General features: G+C 58.3%; 1 long non-coding RNA gene across 1 annotated transcript; it reads right to left on the reverse strand.

The window, feature by feature from the left end:
- Nucleotides 1-4,407: 4,407 nt before the first annotated feature.
- Nucleotides 4,408-7,516, reverse strand: LOC124092121 (uncharacterized). The gene is made up of 2 exons (XR_009226727.1): nt 6,495-7,516; nt 4,408-6,252 (listed from the first exon to the last, which is right to left on the reverse strand). It is a non-coding gene; the product is annotated as an uncharacterized LOC124092121 (long non-coding RNA).
- Between the last annotated feature and the right edge of the window lie 11,866 nt (nt 7,517-19,382).

Genomic DNA, 19,382 nt, shown 5'->3' on the forward strand with positions numbered 1-19,382 from the left:
GGCCCAGGGAACAAGGGGCATCAGTAGCCTGGGCTCACATTACCAGACAAAGCCCACCACTAAGAGCGCGCTCATTCCGTCAAGGCTAAGTGCGGTCGGGCTCCACCCTGCTCCAAGACAGTGCACCCACACTTAGAGACACTCCCAGCTTGAGATGCGTTCTAAAGCATTTGCAATTTCTGCACAACTGTCAGCTGGCGCCAGCTGACTCACATCGTGAACGCGCGTAGGACACGCTGTGATGCCGGCCAGTGGACTCTCCTTGGCTGCTGTGTGGTTCGTGGACCCTGCACCTTTCAAATGAGTAAAAATCTCTATGTTTAAAACACTGGCTCAGAGCCCAGGACCTGTCCGTGTCCCACTGAGGCACCGGTCCACCCGTGTGCAGTGGGGAGAGAGGACGTGTGGCCACACTGCCAGCTAGCCACACCCCCTCTGCCTGTAGGCCTCCATGGATCGGGGGCAGCAGACGCAGCCTCAGGGGAGCAGGACCTGGAACGAGCCCTTCACAGGTAGAAGCCCCCGAGGCGTCCCTGGCAGGGTGAGGCTTGGAGGCCACCCTTGTGGAGGGGACGGTGGCCTGCTTGTCCACTGGGGAGCACTGAGGGTGCATTGGGGGGGGGGGGGGCTCCAGGACCCCAGGGCCCACAGCCAGAGCTACCAGGTGAGGAAAAGGCCAAGTGACCTGTGGGTGCCTTGAATGTCCCAGAGGTGGAGTTTCTAGGGCACCTGGAGGACATCCCAGGTCAGGAGAGGGCCCTTCAAGAAGGGACCTGGAGGCTCTCCCAGGAGGCTATAGGTGCCGGTTTCCCTCTGTGAAAAGGTGGAGGCTCACCACTGCCACAGAGCTGGCCTTGTCCTCCAGAGCCCTGTCCCCATGGGTCCCAGCTATCCTCAGGGTCTCACCACAAGAGCTTGGGCTCTAGGGCCTGGGCCGGAGCTCATGCAGGACACAGCCTGGAGCAGGGCCCTCCTGAGCCACCCTCCCCACCCACAGGGAAGGCCCAGGCCTCACAACCCTCCCTCCCTCAGGGTCCCTTCTCTTCTCTAGGCCTCTCTTCTCTGCACATTGCAAAGTCCAGGCCTCAAGCAAGAGCCGGGGGGCGAGCAGCTGCTCTGGCTGGGGTGGGGCTCCCTGCCATGGGGCCCCAGGGACCCTCACAGTCCCCAGAGTGCCCCATGGGCCTTGGGCACTGGCCACTTGGAAAAGGCTGAGAGGTTAGGACACAGGAAGCTGACACCATGGTGGACTGTGGAGTGATATTGACCCTTCAAGGGGACACATCTCCATGCTCCTTTCTTGACCTTGAAGATGAAGGACACACACTTCCCAGAACAGCAGGGCAGGAGAGGGCTCCTGGGGGTTCCAGGAAGAACCCCAGCCCTTCCTACTGCCAACAAATGTCTGGGAGGACTCCCCTGACACAATTGTGCCCCAAGAGGTGCCTGCCAGGCAAGTGGGCACCTCCCCAGGATGATAGGAATCTCCAGGCCCCCAGTCTGCTCTCCCTAAACCCCTTGTCTAATGCCCAGGGGTTGGGCATTCCTACCTGGCCACCTTTCCCCATCCTCAACTTCAGCCAGGCATTGGATAGATGGATGGATAGATGAATGGATGGTTGGATGGGTGGGTGGGTGGATGGATGGACAGATGGGTGGATGGATGGACAGATGGATGGATGGATGGATGGATGGACGGACGGACGGACGGATGGACAGATGGATTTTTGGATGGGTGGATGGGTGGATGGATGGATGGATGGATGGATGGATGGATGGATGGATTTTTGGATGGGTGGATGGGTGGATGGATGGATGGATAGATGGATAGGTGGATTATAGATAGATGGGTGGATGGTCGGGTGGGTGTAGGTAGGGGGGTGAACCTGTAACCAACCACATCAGCCCAATGCTGGTCCCCACAGACCACACAACCTCTGCGTGAGTGTTCGTGTCCTGTGTTCAATGATAGAGAAAGATCAATGTGGGCCACGTGAGGTGTCTGCTTCCTGGGATAATGAAAATTGAAACAGTGGCGGTATTTTTCCTTTCCTCAGATTGATCCCTGAGTTTGGTGTCTGTGTCCAGACCAGAAAAGGACACAGCTCTGTCCAAGCACAGGCTCAGAAGCCCCAAGTGGGCCCCAAGTCCTGTGGATCCCCCAGTGGGCACCAGAGGACCACAGGCTGCTGGACAGGGCCAGCTCGGAGTCCTGCAGGTTCAGCCCATGCCCCCCCAGCCTTGCTACGTGTCCACTCAGGGGGCCACTGTGGGAGCCTTCTCCCTGCACTGGCCCTCCCAGCCTGGGAGAAACCCAGATAGGTTCTGTCAGCCCCGGAGGGCAGGTTCACCCCAGGCCGCTAGCCGCTCCCTTGCTGTGATGGACAGGGACTTTGGGCCACCCTGAGCCTTCAGGCGACCCAGGTGGGACCCTGCGATGGCTCTCCAGGTCTCGGGCCTGCCTCACCCCGGGTCGGCTCCTTCAGACGCACTGCTGTGCGGAGAGAGTTGAGCTGCAGGGAGAACCACCTGACCGGCCTCCTGCAGCACGGAGCCGCACTCCAAGAAGAGCGGGGCCCAGGCGTCGTTCATTATGTATTTTTGTTTAATGCTCTGCATTACTCTCACTGTCTCCTCACCCTGCAGCTATGTAAATAAAGGCAGCGAGACACTCGCCCACAGCAGAATGAATCATGGAAGAAGTTCCCCGGAGCAGGCCCATCCTGAGCCGCCCTGAGGGCAGGCTCCCTGGGCGGGGGCTGAGGCAGGGCTGTCCGGCTCTGGGCCCCCTCCGGCTTCCCTCAAGGCCTGAGGAGCAGGGACAAGAACAGAGCCAGAAGCCTGTGCACAAACCCACTGCCGAGTCCAGGATGTTCCATACCCCAGAACACGGAGCGGGGCGTTTGTGGAACCCTGTTTGGGAAGCACCTTTTCTAAGCCCTTTGCAGGTGGTGGCCAGAGGAGGGCAGCACTGGGGACCCAGGAGGTTCACTGAGGACACTCCACCCAGGGAGCACCCGCCTAGATCACTGGCAGCCTTTGGTGGACAGCAGTTGCCCATCAGAGCACTGCACACAGCAGAGGTGCCCAGTGAGTGCCAATCTGGGGACCTTGAGTTGAATTTGGTAGACAGAAGATGAGTCCCGAGCCACCTTTCAGGGGAGAGCAACCCCACAGTGGCTCAGGGTCCTCTCCACCCAAAACACAGAGAGGGGCCCCATGAGGACGCTGCACAGCAGGGAGGTGTGGGCCTCAGGCCTGCAGCCGCCCGCTCCTGTGTTCCTGGGTCAGCAGGGGCACATCGGCCAGCAGGTGGCCAGCAGGTGGCCAGCAGGGCCTAGGAGACTGAGGGTGTATGTAGGGACAGAGACCACAGGACAGCTCAGACAGTGGGCGGTGTGGTCCTGACCTACTCTGCCACTGGCCGCCAGGGCCCTTGGCTGGCCTCAGCTGTCTCCTCTGTGGAGAGGATGACAGTGGCACAGGCCTCCTGGGACGGCAGGTGTAATAATGAAACATCCTGAGAACCTTGGCACCAGAGAGCCAGGCGAGCAGGCAGCACAGAGCAGGGCGCCGCGTGTCCACCAGCGGGCAGAGCGCTGGCCCAGCCCTGCCTTGCACCAGTCTGCTCGGCCGCCAGAGCAGGACACCACCGCCTGGCGGCTTCCGCAACAGGAACTTGCTTTCTCACAGTTCTGGAGGCTGATGCTTGAGATTGCACTGTCCACAGCAAAGATGGTGGGTGAGGTCCCTTGGGTCGCAGATGGCCACCCTCTCAGTGTCCGCAGGTGGCAGAGTGAGACTGCAAGCTGTCCATATGCCTCGTGAAGACACCAGTCCTACCAGGTCGGGGCCACCCATGACCCACCTGCCCTCAGTGCTTCCTTAGAGGCCCACCCAGGGTCAGGGCTTCACCGTCACAACGTGGGGGCCGGCCTGCATCCTCAGCACTCCTCAGGGCCATCAACAGCTAAAGGGCCAAGTGGCCGTCAAAGAGAGGGCTGTCGGGGATGGGCAGAGCCGGGGTGGAACCCTGAGCCTGGCAGGGAGGCGGGAGGAACAGGCCGAGCGGGGAGGTCCCAGGCTGGACGTGGAGGTGGTGATGGCTCTGAAGACGGAAGGGCCCAGCCGGCCGGATCCTAGGCCCTGGCCAGGTCCTGAGCTGCGGGAAGTGGCCCCAGGATCAGGGCTGTTGGCAGACAGGGTGGCCCAGAGGGAATGTTTCCCGTCCTCTCTGAACCCTCCCTTGGAGAGCCATCGGACCACCACAAGCTGTGGTGGCCTGAAGCTACTTCTCCCTGGTGACAGTGGCTGCAGACTCAGGAGCCGAGCTGAGTGGACCCCCAGTGCCGGGGGTTGGTTGTGGTTTTTTGGGTAATAGATCATGTCACACGTGAGAAGAATTCATAACGTGGAGATGAAGAAAAACAATTTATTAATGTTAATAAATCCTCCAATAGAACTTCCGGGAGGACCTATGGTGATAAATTGAATAATTATGAGTATAATTATGACTAACTAGAAGTATAATTTCATGCTAATGCAATAATAATGACACAGAAGTGTAGATCATGAATTTTAACTGCTTGGTTATTTCACATTTCCACAAGTATGGACCAAAAAAAAAAAGTTAAAAAAAAAGAACCTCTCTGGAATCTGATCAAATTATGGTTGAATGGGAAGGAGAACGTGCTCTTGGATTAAGCAGACATCGTTTTGATCATCTCTACTGGACTATAAAATGGTCTTATGCTAATTAGGAGCCGGAAGATTCCGAATTCAAGAAACAGATACTCAGTAGTGAGGCATTTTTCTGAGTCAAAAACCCTGATTAGCTCAGAGCTAATCACCCTGGAGAAGGGTAAGCGCAGGTGAGAGAAGAGGGTGAGGGGCTTCTGCGTTTCATGCTGATGGGTGTCACCAGAAGGAACCAGGAAGCACAGAGTGTGAGCAGCTGGCCGGGGAGTGTCTCCGCTCAGCGCAGGCGGCGGTCAGCCAAGGAGCCGCGGGGAGCTGGAAACGGGACTTCTGGTACATCCCCTCCACAGATTAAAACAGGACGAGGACAGAGGAAGATTCACCGGGGCCATTAGAGAGCCCTGAAGATGGGCCACAGGGTCCTGGTGACGTTCTCAAGCCAAAGTCCTGCAGAAAAACCCAGAGCCTGTGAGTGGACCAGAGGGCCCAGAGGGCCGGCCAGAGGAACCCCCTGGCTGGCTCTTCCTGCTGCTCCCAGGATGCCCGCGGAGTCCACTGTGCTGTGCTTGGTTGAGAGTCCCTTGGGCAGACCTGGGGAGGGCAGACTTCCTCCTGATACAAAAGGATTGAGTCACCCCAGGACCCAAGACTCCACAACCCAGTTAGAGAAATGGCCAAGCAGAGTTCCGAGGGAGTGCCCTCAGACGCGGGGGCTCCATTGCGCCGGGGCAGCCCAGCAGGGGGCAGGGTCTGGGCTTGGCTGTTCTGCCCTGGCAGGGATGCAGTGGACGGTCCTGGGGGTCAATGTGCCCTTCCCTGGGGGCCCATGATGAGTCCTCACACTCTTACTTGCTGTCCAAATATCTTCTGGGAATGCTCTGTTCGTGTTTTCCTGGTGGTCATTTCTTACTGTGCTTTGTGAGAGCTCTTGGTAAGTTCTGGAGACAACTTCTTCACCGAATGTCAGCCCTACACATACTCCCTCCCTGTCTGTGGCTGGTCATTTACTATATTAATAGTAATCTTTGAAAGTTTTTAATTCCAACAAAGTCCAATTTATTGTTGTTTTTCCTTGATGGATTTTTCTTTTGGGTAGGATATCTATGAATTACTTGCCGAAACCAAGATCACAGAAGATTTTTTTTCCTATGTAAAGCTGAAGAATTTTTAGAGTCTAGATTTTATATTTTTAGGATATGACCCATTTTGAATTAGGTATGGATCACATTTCTCTCTCTTTCGGATGTGTATATCCAAATGTCCCAGCACCATATCTTGGAAGGCTACCCTGTCTTTATTGAGTTGCTTTTGCAAATTTGTTAAACCAGCTGTTATCCAGGCACAGATCTATTTCCGGCTGCCTGTGTGGTTCCGCTGGGGCACAGAGCTCCTCCTCAGGCTCCCCGTCCTCGATGCTGCCCCCGTGCACACCATGTGTCTCCACCCGGGTTCCTCAGAGCCGCTGGGCATAGCGAGGTTCCCTGAGTGACTTTTAGAATCACTTGGTCGGTTTCTCGGAACAGATTGAATAAGGTCTTAGCTGATTGTATGAACCTATAGACCAGTTTGGAGAGAACAATGTTTAACCTTCTGGCTCATGAATTCATTCTCTCTTCTTCCTCTTTAATTTCTCTGGGAAATGCTTTAAGGATTTGAGTGTCTCGGCCTTGTTCACGTGAGGTCAAATTGTGCACAAGTATTCCATATTTTGATATCATTACAGATATTTTTTAATTTTATTTTCTGGGTTGGTGTCATAAACATAATTGATAAATTGCGACTGATCTTATACTAACCTTGTGTCCTAGGGACGCTGAGCTCGCTTACGGCCTCCAGCAGCCTTTATGTGGATTTCCCTGGATTTCCACGTGGACCCCACGTCACCTCTGAATACAGTTCTGCTTCTTTCACCTTCGGATAAGAAGCCTCGTGCACACGTGTGTGAGTGTGTGAGTGTGTCTGTGTGTGTGTCTGTGTGTCGGTGTGTGTGTGAGAGTGTTGAGTGTGTGTGTGTGTGTGTGTGTGTACACGTGTGCGTTTGTCTCATGCCGACTAGCCGTGGTGAGAGTGGGCGATGCCCCCTGCCTCCAGGGACCCCCAGCCTTCCACCCAGTGTCATCCTGGGCCTCTTTCCTCAGTTGAGGTGCCACATGCCTTTCCCTCCGTGGTGCTCATCCAGCCATTGAGGACGGTGACTCGGGGTGCGGAAGGCTGGCTTCCCGGGACGAGGCTATGTCGTTGCCCTCTGCTGAGCTCCACCTGCTGGACCCCGCTTGGCGCTGCTGACCGCGTGTTCTGAGAGGACTGCTCCGTGGTTTTCTTCCGCACAGCCTTGGTGTCGTGTCTTGTGTCCCAGACATGTGGCCTCATGAAGGCCACCGAGAAGCATGGTTCCTCTGCCCTGGGGGAGGGAGAGCGGGGCTGGCTTTGGCTTCTGGGATGAAGAACGCGCCGTGACGCGCTGCCCGAGCCCCTCTGCGAGACGGACTGTGCTTCAACAGCTCTAGAGCCCCGGGGTCGGTCCTGTCGCTTTCTCTGTCGTGTCTTCTGCTCTCGTTGGCGATTTGCTTTCTTCCAACACACGAGGCTGAGTGTGACCTTGTCCTGTGGGTCCCAAGGGGCCATTGCTCTCCTTCCACCAGCACTCACCTGCAGGACCTGTCACTGCGTTGGTGGCATCTGGCAAATTTTGATCTCTGTTATTTTGGTTTAATTTCCATTCAAAATACATCCTAAGGGCTGGGGTGGTGGCTCAGGGGTGGAGCGCTCACCTCGCAGGCATGAAGCCCCGGGTTCCATCTTCAGCTCCACACAAAAATAAATAAATAAAAATGAAGATAGTTTTAAAATTTAAATATATATATTATAAATTTCCTTTCATTTTCCTCTTTGGCCTATTGGATATTAGAAATGTGTTCTTTTGTTTCCAACAATTTGGGGATTTTCCAAGATCTTTCTCCCATTGGTTTGAATTTTAATGCTGTTGATTCAGGAGCAGCCTTTGCAGGACTTGAATCCTTCTACATCTGCTGTGGCTTCTCCGGGACCTAATGCAGGTCTTCTGAGCATTTCCTGGGTGGGGGGCAGTGGGGAGAACAGGCATTTGGCTCTCGTGGGGAAGGGCATTTTTTGAACGTCAGTTTGTGTACAGATCTACCTGGTTCCTGACTTTCTGTATCTCAGTCTACGATTATAGAGCGGCTCCGAGACCTCAGGCTGGGGTCACAGTCCTTGAAACTTACCTTCAGGCCGGAGTTTGCTTTGCATCTGGAAGCCTTCCCGCTGGGGGAGCACAGGCCAGGGCTGCCGGGGGGGGGGGGGGGGGGGGGGGGGGGGGGGGGGGGCGGGCTAGAGTGGAAACTGGGTCTTGCTCGTTAACTGACCTCTCTCCTTCCTCCCCACTCACACTCAGGGCGACCTGCTGGCACCCACACTCCTCTCCAGTGCCTCAGTGTTCCTGCCCCTTCCCCACTGCTTTTCTGACTTGTGTTGGGTTCCATGGTGTCTCCTTGGTGGAGTGAAGTCTTTGATCTCTTGCTTCTCGCGGCTGCTTTGGGGTGCAGACATCGCCGCCTTCACTCCCCACAGTGACTCCGCGAGGCTGTCCCTCACAGAGGTGCAGGAAGCCCACGGTGCTTCTCCAGCTACTCTTAGAGCCCTGGGAATAGATTCACCTTTGCCTGCGTCATCAGCAGTCCAAAGACAAGGTTAGCAACAATTTTTTTGTCAACAAATTAATCAAAAATAACAACTTAATTACAATGGACTAATGAGTTGAAAATCCAACCTACCAAGTTGTACAGAAGCAGGAAGGGGAGAAACTGCTCTGGACTGGATCTCACAGACAGGAACACACAGACAGGGGGGCGGGGGGCAGAATTTCAGGGAATAATTCTATAAACAGGGCCCACTGTGCTGGCCCCCACGTGCTTCCTCTTTTTAAAAAGCAATTTACCTGAAGCCCTGCCTGGCTGAAGTCAATAGGATGCGTCACATTTCTCAGCAAACTACCTGCTATCTGCAGGAGCAATGCAGGCCAGAAAGGCTGATAAGAAGAACACAAGCCACCCTGAAGAGGGGACTTTGTGACCCTTACACAGACCAGATCCCAGAACTCAGGGAGATAAGGATGATTCCCCTAACCATAAAACCTGTAAGCACAGGTTCCAATTAGAACGGAGCAGCATGGGCCAAAGTGACCTAGAGTGGTCATGAATAATGGGACTTGAAAGGCTGATGTCACCCTGCTGTCAGTCAAGTCAAGAGGTGGACATGGGTGGGACTCTCAGGAAACCTCCCTGGGACCCCCGGTTAACTCGGAGGGCAGGAGAGGCCCACTGCCCCTGTCCCCTCTGAGAGGACCCACTGTCTCTCTGGAGCGTGCCCCCTTTTCCCCTGTCCCATCCCTTCTAAGACCTCGTGCCTGCTATTCTGAGTGACAAGTCTGAAATCTTTCTGGCTTGATCCCAAGAACTGGTGAGAAAGGACGGTGGTGGCCTTGGCTTCCCAGCAGGCCCTGCTCTGCCGCAGTATCACCTAGAGTACTGTCCACTGTCCACTCTGCTCTGTCCTCGGACCCGTGTGTGAGACAGCCCAGTGTCCATGACAGCAGCAAGAGGACCGACTGGGACTGGCCCCTCCTGGGTTTTGCCAGGTGGGACGCTGAGTGGGGCCCGAGAGCAGAATGGTGGGAGAGGGGAGTCACCCTGGATTGGTCTCGAGGACCCCTGGAAGGGCTCATGGTACAGGGCCATGGGACAGCCTGGTGACTCAGCTAGGGGACAGGCTGACGGCAACACCCTGCCCTGGGACAGTGAGACGCTGCCACCATGCTTGGCAGCCCCACCGGGCTCCCACGTCCCTCCCTGCCATTCCAACCCCAGGGACCTGGCTGAGCGGCATGAGGACGAGGCTGGGAAGAGACCCAGCAGGGTGGGCTCCCGACCGCCTGCCTTTCTCTCAGCTGACCTGTGGCCCTGCACACCGTGAGCCCAGGGAAGAAGGAGACTTCGACATGAAATCAACCTAGAGAAACAGACATTCCATTTTCTGACCAAGATTGTATTTTCAGCAGAAAGTGAGCGAATCACTCTCCATTACCAAGAGCGCCAGGGGCACCTGCTGCCACTCTCAGGATGACGGGGACCAAGTCCACAGGTAGCACAGGGAGTGGGTTGGTCTGCTCGCCCCCCAGGTGCTGAAGCACCCGCTGGAGGGGCAACTTCCAGTCCCCTGTGGTCCCTAGGCCAGCTCCTCCCCTCCATGTGCGACTTGTGGGTGGCACCATCCCCCAGGACACGGAGCCATGCCACCTGGGCCACTCTGAAAACAAGGAGCCCTGCAGGTCTCCAGCTCTCAGACCTGGAGGTGTCCCGTGCTGCCCAGGCAGGGCCCGGCGAGGGACAGGCTGCCCAGCAAACGGGTCCTGTCTGGCCAGGAGGGATCTGGGCACAGGGTGGCATCATCTGTCTGAGAGCATGGGCCGAGCGACCCCACTCAGATAGCAAGCAAGGACGCAGATGCCCTGAGACTGAGTCGGGTGACGTGGAGGACAGGGTGGGAGGGGCGGGAGCCACAGGGCTGGGCAGGGTGCTCTGCCTCCACCTCTTGGCGGTGGCTTCACCCCGAGCCCTTCTGGGGTCCCACCGGGCCTCCTCCTGAGAGCGGGAAGCTCTGGGCTCCTTGCCCTGCACACAGGAGGCCTGGGTAGAAAGGAGCCCTTAGGCACAGCCACCTCAGGTCCCTGTGGCTGGGACAGGAGGCTCCAGAGGAGGCCCTGGAGACCTGAGGGAGGACGGTGTCAGGAAGGCAGGGAGCAGGGGTGGGGTCAGGGCAGGCCGTGCAGAGGACATGGCTGAATGAAGACCCGCGGCGGAAGCCGCCTCTCCACCGAGCAGGAGTGGGGGTCCACGGCCTGAAGCCACGCTCAGCACTGTCCCCCGCACCCCCTGCCCCGCAGCTTCGGCGGTGACCTCCACACTGAAGCCCGATTCTCTTCTGAGTCATTCCCTTCTCCTTCAGCTCCCAGCTCCCGGCAGGCGGGGCGGCTTCCTCTGAAGTCCAGCAGGCTCTGTCCAGCTCGGGAGCCAGTGAACATGGACAGGAGAAGCGTGAGGACCCCCTGGCTCTGGGCTGGCTAATCTGTGTGGCTGGGACCCTGCGGCAGCCAGTGCAGGTCCCCCGCAGACACCTCGGGGCTCTCGCGACCCGTTCTGGGTCGTGGATGCTGGGTACATGTGCCCTGTTGTACTGTCCCGGCTCTGCCCACAGTGGGCACTGCCCACCCCCTCCGGCCCAGCCTGAGGAACCTCTCCCTGATGGGCTCTGGCACCACCAGGTCACTCTTACGTGGGGACTCCGTCTCCTCCCGTCTGGAGTCCGCTCCCTTCTCAGCAGCCTCAGCCGTGTGAGAAGCCCCTGCATCACCCCAGGGGCTCTGACGACACCCCGTTAGTAAGACCTGTGAATGGAACTGTCCACGTTGACAGAGAAGAGCCACAGGCCACCCAGGGGAAGCTGGAAGCCACCTGGCCAAGTCAACACCAACTGGATGTTTTTAAAAACAGCAAATCAGGAAGAGAGGGGAGGGTCCCGGACCTGACGGTGGAAGGAGGCCATGAGGGGGGCGTGCTGGCTGGTCGCCACGTGCCATCACACTGCCGTCATGCCTAGAGACTCCCCATGAGACCCTCCGAGGCACCCAGGCAGTCCAGGGCCCCCGTTCCTCGTCCCAAAGTCCTTGCTGCAGGGAATGTTCTCATTTCCTACCTTCAGGGAAGTTGCTGGGCACCTGCCTTGTGTGAGGCCAGCGCTGGGCACTGCAGAGAGCACACAGCAGCCTCTGTCCCGCCCTTGGTGCCAACAGCCCTGGGAACCAGCAGTGTTCCCACGGCCCCCGTGGGTCACATGCTAACCCTGCTGTGCCGCGCCGGCCAGGCCACGGGTTCCGCGGTGCACAGAGCACGCGCCTCGGCAAGGGCACTTCTGGGAGCCATCCCGGGGGAAGGAGGAGAATCACTGTGAAAACAGTTTTCACCTCTATTAACAACTCACTCTATAAAGACAATGTCAGACTTAATCAGGAACTGGAGACGCGGGGTGTTAAATCAAATGGAGAGGAACCTTCTGAATCCCCAAACGCAGCTCTGGGAAAAACAACACTGAGTCCAGGAGAAAGCAAGGCCGCCAGAAAAGCCCGGGCGCAAAGTGACATTTACAAGAATTGATGACAGGCCTCTGAAACCCCACGTTCAATTACCTGGCCCTGGTTCCAGCGCTGGGCCCCGCGGCTAGAGGCCTCTCCCACTGCACCCACTGCACCTGTGACCGCAGGGGGCCCTTCAGAGGCCAACAGCCTGCCCCCGGCACATTAGCATCAGAAAGCCCTGAAACAGGCCCCTGGGAGCGAAGGAGCCTCTACTCATTGCTCAGGTGGTACTCCAGGCTCCCGGTGTCCTTCCTGTGCGGGCACAGTGACCAAGCCAAAGCTGTGTCCACCCTCGTTGGGGACAGGCCGAGAGTGAGCAAGTTAAACACCTGCAGGATGTGCTCGGTGGTGATGAGGAGGACACTGAGGGGCAGGGCCGGCGGCCAGGCAGCAGTGTGGGGCAGGAGGGGGCAGGAGCAGTGGATCAGGGAGACCAGCTGGGAACGGCCCCGTGGAAGGTGAAAAGCCTTGGGCAGGACCTCCAGGATTTCCTGACCTCCAGGAGTGGGCAGGTCCACACATTCGCCAGGGCTCTGAGGATGTCCTCAAGGTCAGTTGAGATGCACTGGAGCCCCAGAGGGTCTGCCGTGGATGGAAACGTCATCTCTGGGGACAGGGGCAACAGGGAGGGGTCCTTCAGGCGGGCTGCTCCAGGAGCTGTGGCCTGGGGGCAGAGGCAGGTCAGCCACTCTGCTCGCCCCTCTCCATCACTCGGGCCACCTGCAGGAGCCGCAGGTCCCCCACTGGCAATGTGGGAGGACGGTTCTGCCTTGCAGACAGGGTCCTGGTTCTCCCAGCCGGGAGGCGACCAAGAAGAGCCCAAGAGTCCAGGTGAGACTCCGGAGGTGCAGGGACCCACAGCAAGCTCAGGCCCTCAGGGATCTGCTGAGGAACAGCTTGGTGACACTGCTGGGAGACGAGCTGACAGGCTGCAGCCCTGTAGCCCAGAGCTGTCCACTGCACCCCAGCTGGGTCAGCAGGTCACAGGAAGCTGGTCACTCACCCTCAGGACCCTCCTCTTGGGAAACAGTAAATGGTACAAGATAGGGCGGATGTCACAAGGACAGCAGAGAGGACAGGAGGGATGGGTGGAGGGTGCAAGGACAGCAGAGAGGACAGGAGGACAAAGATAGCCCAGAAGACAGAGAAAGGCCAGTGCTGCCAAGGACGCCCAGCCAATGGGAGCCCAACACAAATGGTGCAGCACCTGGCTGGACACTGAGAGCACCAGCCTGGACAGCAGGTAAGGGGCTTCGTGAACCCCAGGGGAACCAGGCCACCCACAGGGACCCACAGAGGCCATGTGTTCAGCTCCTGCAACGAGGGCTCCCCAGCACCCGGGCTCAGCAGAGACTCAGGACAAGCCCAGTGGGCAGGCCCCGTGCAGGGAGGGAGGCCCAGGGGCCTGAGCCAGGGCTGTCCACAGGAGGCAGCTCCCAGGAAGTAGGAGCCCAGTGTGACGGGTGGGTCACACTGGGCTTCCTCTGCTTAGTCCCAGGTTGGAGGAAGGGACAGAAGCTAAGGAAGCTGGAGCCACTGGCCAGGTGTGTTCAGCCCCTGGCTGGCTGTGCAGCTCCTGGACCCGGGGTCGCCGCCTCGTGATCCGGTGACACCTGCCTTTGTCCTCTGCTGTCCCCCCTTTCCCGGGTTCATCCTGAACTCCTCTGCGGTTTCGAGCAGAGCTTTACACCTCCCTAGCCCTGCTGACTGCACATTGCTCCGAGAGCTCTCTCCACCTGGTCAGTGCCGCTCTGCCTTACGAGAGGTCCTCACCCTCCTGCTAGAGAGGAGCCACGTGCCCGCACGGATACGGGCGCGTAACGACTGTGACGTGATCCTCGGGTTGCCTGTGACCTCCATGGTCATAGACCACACCACAGTGACGTTCCCCCAGCTGTGCCTCGGCACAAGCCCTCAGCAGGCCCACGGACGTCTGCTTGGAGTGACCTTCCTGAGCGGGAGGACGGCTGACAGTGGCCTTTCTCAGGCTGTTTGCTGTTTTCAACTCTTCCTGGAGGAACAGGGAACGCCCCGCGGAGCACCAGGTGCCTCCTCATGAAAGCGCTGCCACTTCTGGGTCTAAGAACACTCCGGAAAAACAGCAGGCGTTGTCCAGGGATCGCCAAGGCTGGCCGGACCGAACCCCTTCCTTCCTGCTGTCCCGGTCCCTTGGGTCTTTCCCATGGCTGCCAAGGGCCTCCCCAGCTCGGGATCCTGCCGTGTCCCCGCCCAGGGACCCTGGCCGCCTCCGCCCTCAGTCCGTCTCCCCCCTCAGTCTGCCTCCCTGGCTGCTCCTCCCTCCGCCCTGCTCTCCCGCCTGCCTTCACCCCCACTGCCCAGAGGGTCCTGCCCCGGGGAGGACCAGCCCACAGCAGGCCCAGCAGGCCCAGTCCCTCGCCACCCTGGTGCGTTTGACCTTTTTGAATAAATACCTCCACGCTGTCTGTCCCCACGTCCCTCCCGGCCCGCGGCCCTCTCCTGTGCACTCCAGTCTAGGGGACTCTTACGAGGAAACCTGGGCACTGAGCCGGGCAGCCAGGACCAGACCTGGCTGGGTGGCGGAGGGGCCTGCCCAGCTTCCTGAGAGAAGTAGGGGGTCCCCTTTCTTTCCCTGTCAGGAGCCAGTGGTGTGGGGGGGGGCTGTTGCTGCCTGCTCTGAGGTGGTCACCTGGCCAGTCTGGCTCCTATTTACTGGCCTGGCTGGGCACCTTCCTGGGCCGTGGTTCTTTCTGCCTTTGCTCTCAGCCCCAGCTGTCACCCAGCTGTCACAGCCTCTGTCTGGTCCCCCGCTCACACCCACACTGTTAGTGCCTCGGGTTTCTCAGGTGTGCAGAAAGTGTGGACACCACCTTCTTTGGCTTGATTTCATTAAACTCTGCTTTGCCTGGCTGGCTGTTGGGGTCTCCCCACACTGACGGACAGAAGCGTTTCCATAAACACGCACGCCCGAGGTCACTCCCTGCCGGCCTCCCAGATGCTACTCCTGAGGCAGCGTCCCGTGGCAGTGCTCTGCTTCCCTGTGACCCCTGGCACATCCGTAGGTAGCGATCGGTCCCCGCCGTGGGAGCAAGATGTCTGCACCTCCGGAGCGCCTGTATCATTCTGGAAGTCCTCAGCTTCCTGGACCTTGAGGGCATGTCCTCCTAAGATGCCAGTCACCTGATGACTTCCAACACATGGCCACTGACTCCCTTCTCAGCTGGTGGAGACTTCTGCCCTGTCCATTGTCCTGGGGTCAGTAAGTGGACAGAGGGTCAGGGGCTCCAACAGAACCCACAGAACACAAACAGGACATTGGAGGTAAGGACAGGCCCAGAGCCAGAGCCTGCCACCGCACCCCTGAGCATTGGATTCTCCTGGCAAGGTCCCTGAGTCTGGCCATGGAGTCCCTGGGCCTGAGGACCTGCAAATGCTTTGGCTCTAGCTCTTGGGAAGGACAGAGGAAGGGCCCTCTCCCTGTCTGCCCCTGTCCAGTGAAAAGAACCCAGAGGTGGTGCTGTCTCCCAGTGGGCAACCGGGAAGCTCTTCACATGGCTCACAAGCCATCGCGCACCTTGCACATGTCTGAAGCTATGTGCCCCTTACAGTGGCATCAGTAGACACTCTCCGTCCACAATGTCACCCCACAAGTGCTCCACCAGCTCCCTCACTGAGCCAGCAGGGCAGAGCAAGCCCCAAGGACAGCTCCGTGCATAACAGACAGGACAGGTGAAGGCGCATGGGAGGAAGTGTCCACAGGGATGGGCCCTGAGCCCAGGGCCAGCAGTGCCCTCACAGAGGCTGAGGCCTGGAGCAGTCACCATGCATGTGGCCACTTTAACACCCAAGACACAATCGTATGAGTAAGGTTCCCCTGGGATGGCCTCCCGGGCCAGCCAGACTCTCCTCTGGCATCGTGGACTTGGAGGGGGGTCGAGGGCTCTCATGGAGACCTGGAGGACTAGCAAGTCTCTGTCCCTGTGCCTGCAGACATGTCACATCAGTGCTCTGAGATTCCACACTGTAGGATTCCAGGGTCACTGTAGGATTCCCGGGGGAAGACTGGCCCCCACACGGTCACATGCGGCCGGCTCCCCAGGAGAAGGGCGGCCCGCTCCTGGATGGAAGGAGTGGACGGCCCTCTTCCTCCACACCCCATCCTGCCCCCTCCCCTGTGGAGAGATGCTTCCCCTCCCCCTTGGGGCTGTGGCCTGGACAGAGGAGTCCCCACAGGGGACCCCCAGGGACCACATGCCAAGAGGGTGGGAAATAACTCGCATGGGGCTGTTTGCTGCGGCAGTAAAACTGAGCAGCACCCACCAGGCGGTGCGCAGGATGGAGAGGTGGCAGCGGGCACCCATCTCCTACAGGTCACCAGCCTGTGCCCTCTCCCAGGAGACAGGTTTCTCAGCCTTCAGCTGGACATGTGGCCAGCAGATCCTGTGGGCAAGCAGCTACATGACCTGGCACTGACCTCCCTGTGCTCACCCAGGAGAGCCTGGGGTCTCTGCCGGCTTCTGCTGTGGCCGAGGACAGGCCCTGGCTCCGGACCACTGTGAAAACCTGCGAGAAACAGGGCAAAGTCAGACCCAGGCTGGATGAGCCCTCGGCTGCCTGCTGAGAGGAGAGGCCGCTGGAGGACCCCCCACCCTCACTTCCGGGCCAGCACCTCCTTCTCCCTTCCGGAGTTTTCCATGGTCTCAGGTGAGTCCAGTCATGGAGAACACAAGGAGCTCGTCCACCTGACACTTACGTTCAGGGCAGATGAGACCTGGGGACACAGGAGTCCCTGGCCCCTCCACCCACGTGTCCTGGGCGCAGGGAGGCCAAAACACAGCACACCAGCCACACATGGTCTCAGAGATGCTGTCGACCAAACTTTCCCCAAACGTCCCGTTTTCTGGAAGAAATCTTTGCCCTCAGCCCCCAGAGACTGCAGCTGGGCCCTCCCAGACTGGGCTGGGTGAGTAGCCAGCCCAGAGCTGGTGAGGTCTGGACCTGAGGGCTGATGTCCAGCCTGACCTACCTAGGGTCTGGGGACGGGGACCCTGGAGCTGAGCCAGTCTATAAGAGCAGTGGGCATTGTGGCCCTCATGCCTCCGAGGCTCAGTGGGCCACAGTGAGGTTCAGCCAAAGGACTGAGACCGGGAAGGAACCCCACAGGGAGGAGCAGCGGTGGGGGCAGGCACCTCTGAATGCCAGTTCCGGATCTGGCCCAAGGCATATGTGCATCAGGGGCTCGGGCGTGGACACACAGCTGGTGCTCAGGACCAGACCCGAGTGTGGCTGGCCCAGCAGTCTCCAGGGAGCCAGCGTGGGAGCCCAGTGACCCGCCTCTGCAGAGCCCACCAAAGCCGCTCCGTGTTCGCTGACACTCCAGGGTGTTTCAAATAAAACCTCTCTGAGAAAAGGACTGAGGACGCCGTCACCACAGCTTCTCAACTTATAAATCACACAGCAAATCACAGGGTGTTCATCTCCAGGCAGGATGACAGTCCGCACCTGGAGGAAGCTCAGCTCCAAACTGACCGTTGCACGTGGCCACATTCTGGCACGGCCAGCAGCCGGCACCCAGGCTCCCGCCAGCCCCTGTGCAGGTCCGGCCTCCAGGCTCGTCGCCCGGCCACGGGAAAGTGGCTTTGAGTTCACACACGGCTGAGGCAGTAATTAAAGGGAAGACCCTGTCACCAGCCTGGTTTACTGTCACTAACTAGGGCTGTCTCGAAACCAGCCAATCTGCTACCTAATTGCCGTCAGAAATGAAGGTCTACATTTAATTACTGAAGACACAGACAGACATTTTGGGTGTAAATCCTTCAATATTTAATTGGACGGTATCTAGCAAGCCCAGGTGCAAGGTCAGCTCAATCGGTGGCGGGAGACCCCGGCCCACCCTCTCAGGCAGGCCGCAGCCCCAGCCACACTGCTGTCTGCACCCCCAGTGTCCTTACCTCTGTAAGCTTACTCCACATGTCCCCTCAATTGTCCCAGTCCCCCCAGATCTTATATTCTGAAGGAAACCATGTCTATGTGAAGTTTCAGCTCTCAGGACTGAGATCTAGTCCCTGTAACACTTTAAATTACAGTGACTGAACTATTAAAAGGCCATTGTCCCTGTGCCACTAAAACCTCCCAGCATGCCTCTCTGTGCCTCCACTTTGGGGTCTCCAGGACCTGCCCAAGGGGCAGAAATCATTCAAGGGCCCCCCAAGGCTGGTCTTGTAGACATGGCAGGTCTTGGTTGACCCAGATCACCAGCGGCTTCTTCCTTCTCCCAGGTGGGGACCCACGGTGGCTTCCCACGGTGGCTTAAGCCAGAGGGCATACTTGGCCAAAGTGGGGAGCTCTGCTGGAGCACCTGCTGCCCCTGACAGTCAGCACCCCACAGCTCCTGGCAGCTCGCTGCAGTCACAGGGACATTTCTACCCGGGGCTGGTGACAGCCGGAAGGAGCTTCCCAAGCAGCTGGGCATGTCCACCAGGGACCTGCTGTGCTACAGCTCTTGCTCCTTCTTGGTACCATGTTGAGAGCCACAGCTGAAGGGGCCCCAGCAAAATTCCAGCTGATTGGCTCAGAGCGGCCCCAGCAAACTTCCAGCTGATTGGCTCACCGTGGCCCCAGCAAACTTCCAGCTGCCAGCTGATTGGCTCCTCTGCGGTGATGCTCATTGGGCTGTTTCCCCGCCCTTTCAGACCACAGAGCTGCTCATTGGGGAACTCTTTTGGCTCTGCCCATGCGACCCAGCCAATCGGCCTCAAGAGCGGGAGGAGTGGGGGTTGAGAGACTCACCAGAAGCCGGTGGTGGCAGTTGGGCTCTGAGGGAATTCCTGAAGAGAATTCCCGTACGGGCCACCAAATGCTGCAGTCTGGCTGGGCACAATTCACCACCCAATTCACTTGTCAAGCAGAAACGAACTTTATTTTTAGAACACACACACCACACCACACAGCTCTTCAGGAATTCCCTCAGAGCCCAACTGCCACCACCAGCTTCCCACAAGCCTCTCTACCCCCCCCCCCACTCCTCCTGCTCTTGAGGCGATTGGCTGGGTCGTTTGGGCGGGGCCGCTGTGAGCCAATCAGCTGGAAGTTTGCTGGGGCCCCTTCAGCTGTGGCTCTCAACCATCCACCCCCAGGGAACCTCCAGCCTGGGACCGTCTCCTCCGCCTACCCACCCACCTTCGTTCTGACTCAGAACTTGAGTCAGAACTTCAGAGTAGGAATCTACTCTGTGCAAGAACCATCTGGAAGGTTCCTCAGATCCACGTAACACACAGATAAGGAAACAGTAAGCAAATTCATAGTGATCAGACCTGAATGGAAACAGCGTGGCTCAATTTCTGCCTCTGGGGTCCCAGGCTGGCCATTCGCCCCACAGTGCTGGCTTTCTACTGCTCTGGTGCAACCCCAGCATCCCGACACATCTGCCATAACAGCTGCTCTAGTCATTCCTGAGGGGTGGGTCCTCTAGACTTTGGTTTCTACCTTCAAAAAATCT

Source organism: Marmota monax, unplaced genomic scaffold, assembly GCF_021218885.2.
Source record: "Marmota monax isolate L192 unplaced genomic scaffold, Marmota_monax_Labrador192_F-V1.1 WCK01_AAM20220418_F8-fsc00234, whole genome shotgun sequence".
In the NCBI taxonomy this organism is placed as follows: Eukaryota; Metazoa; Chordata; class Mammalia; order Rodentia; family Sciuridae; genus Marmota; species Marmota monax.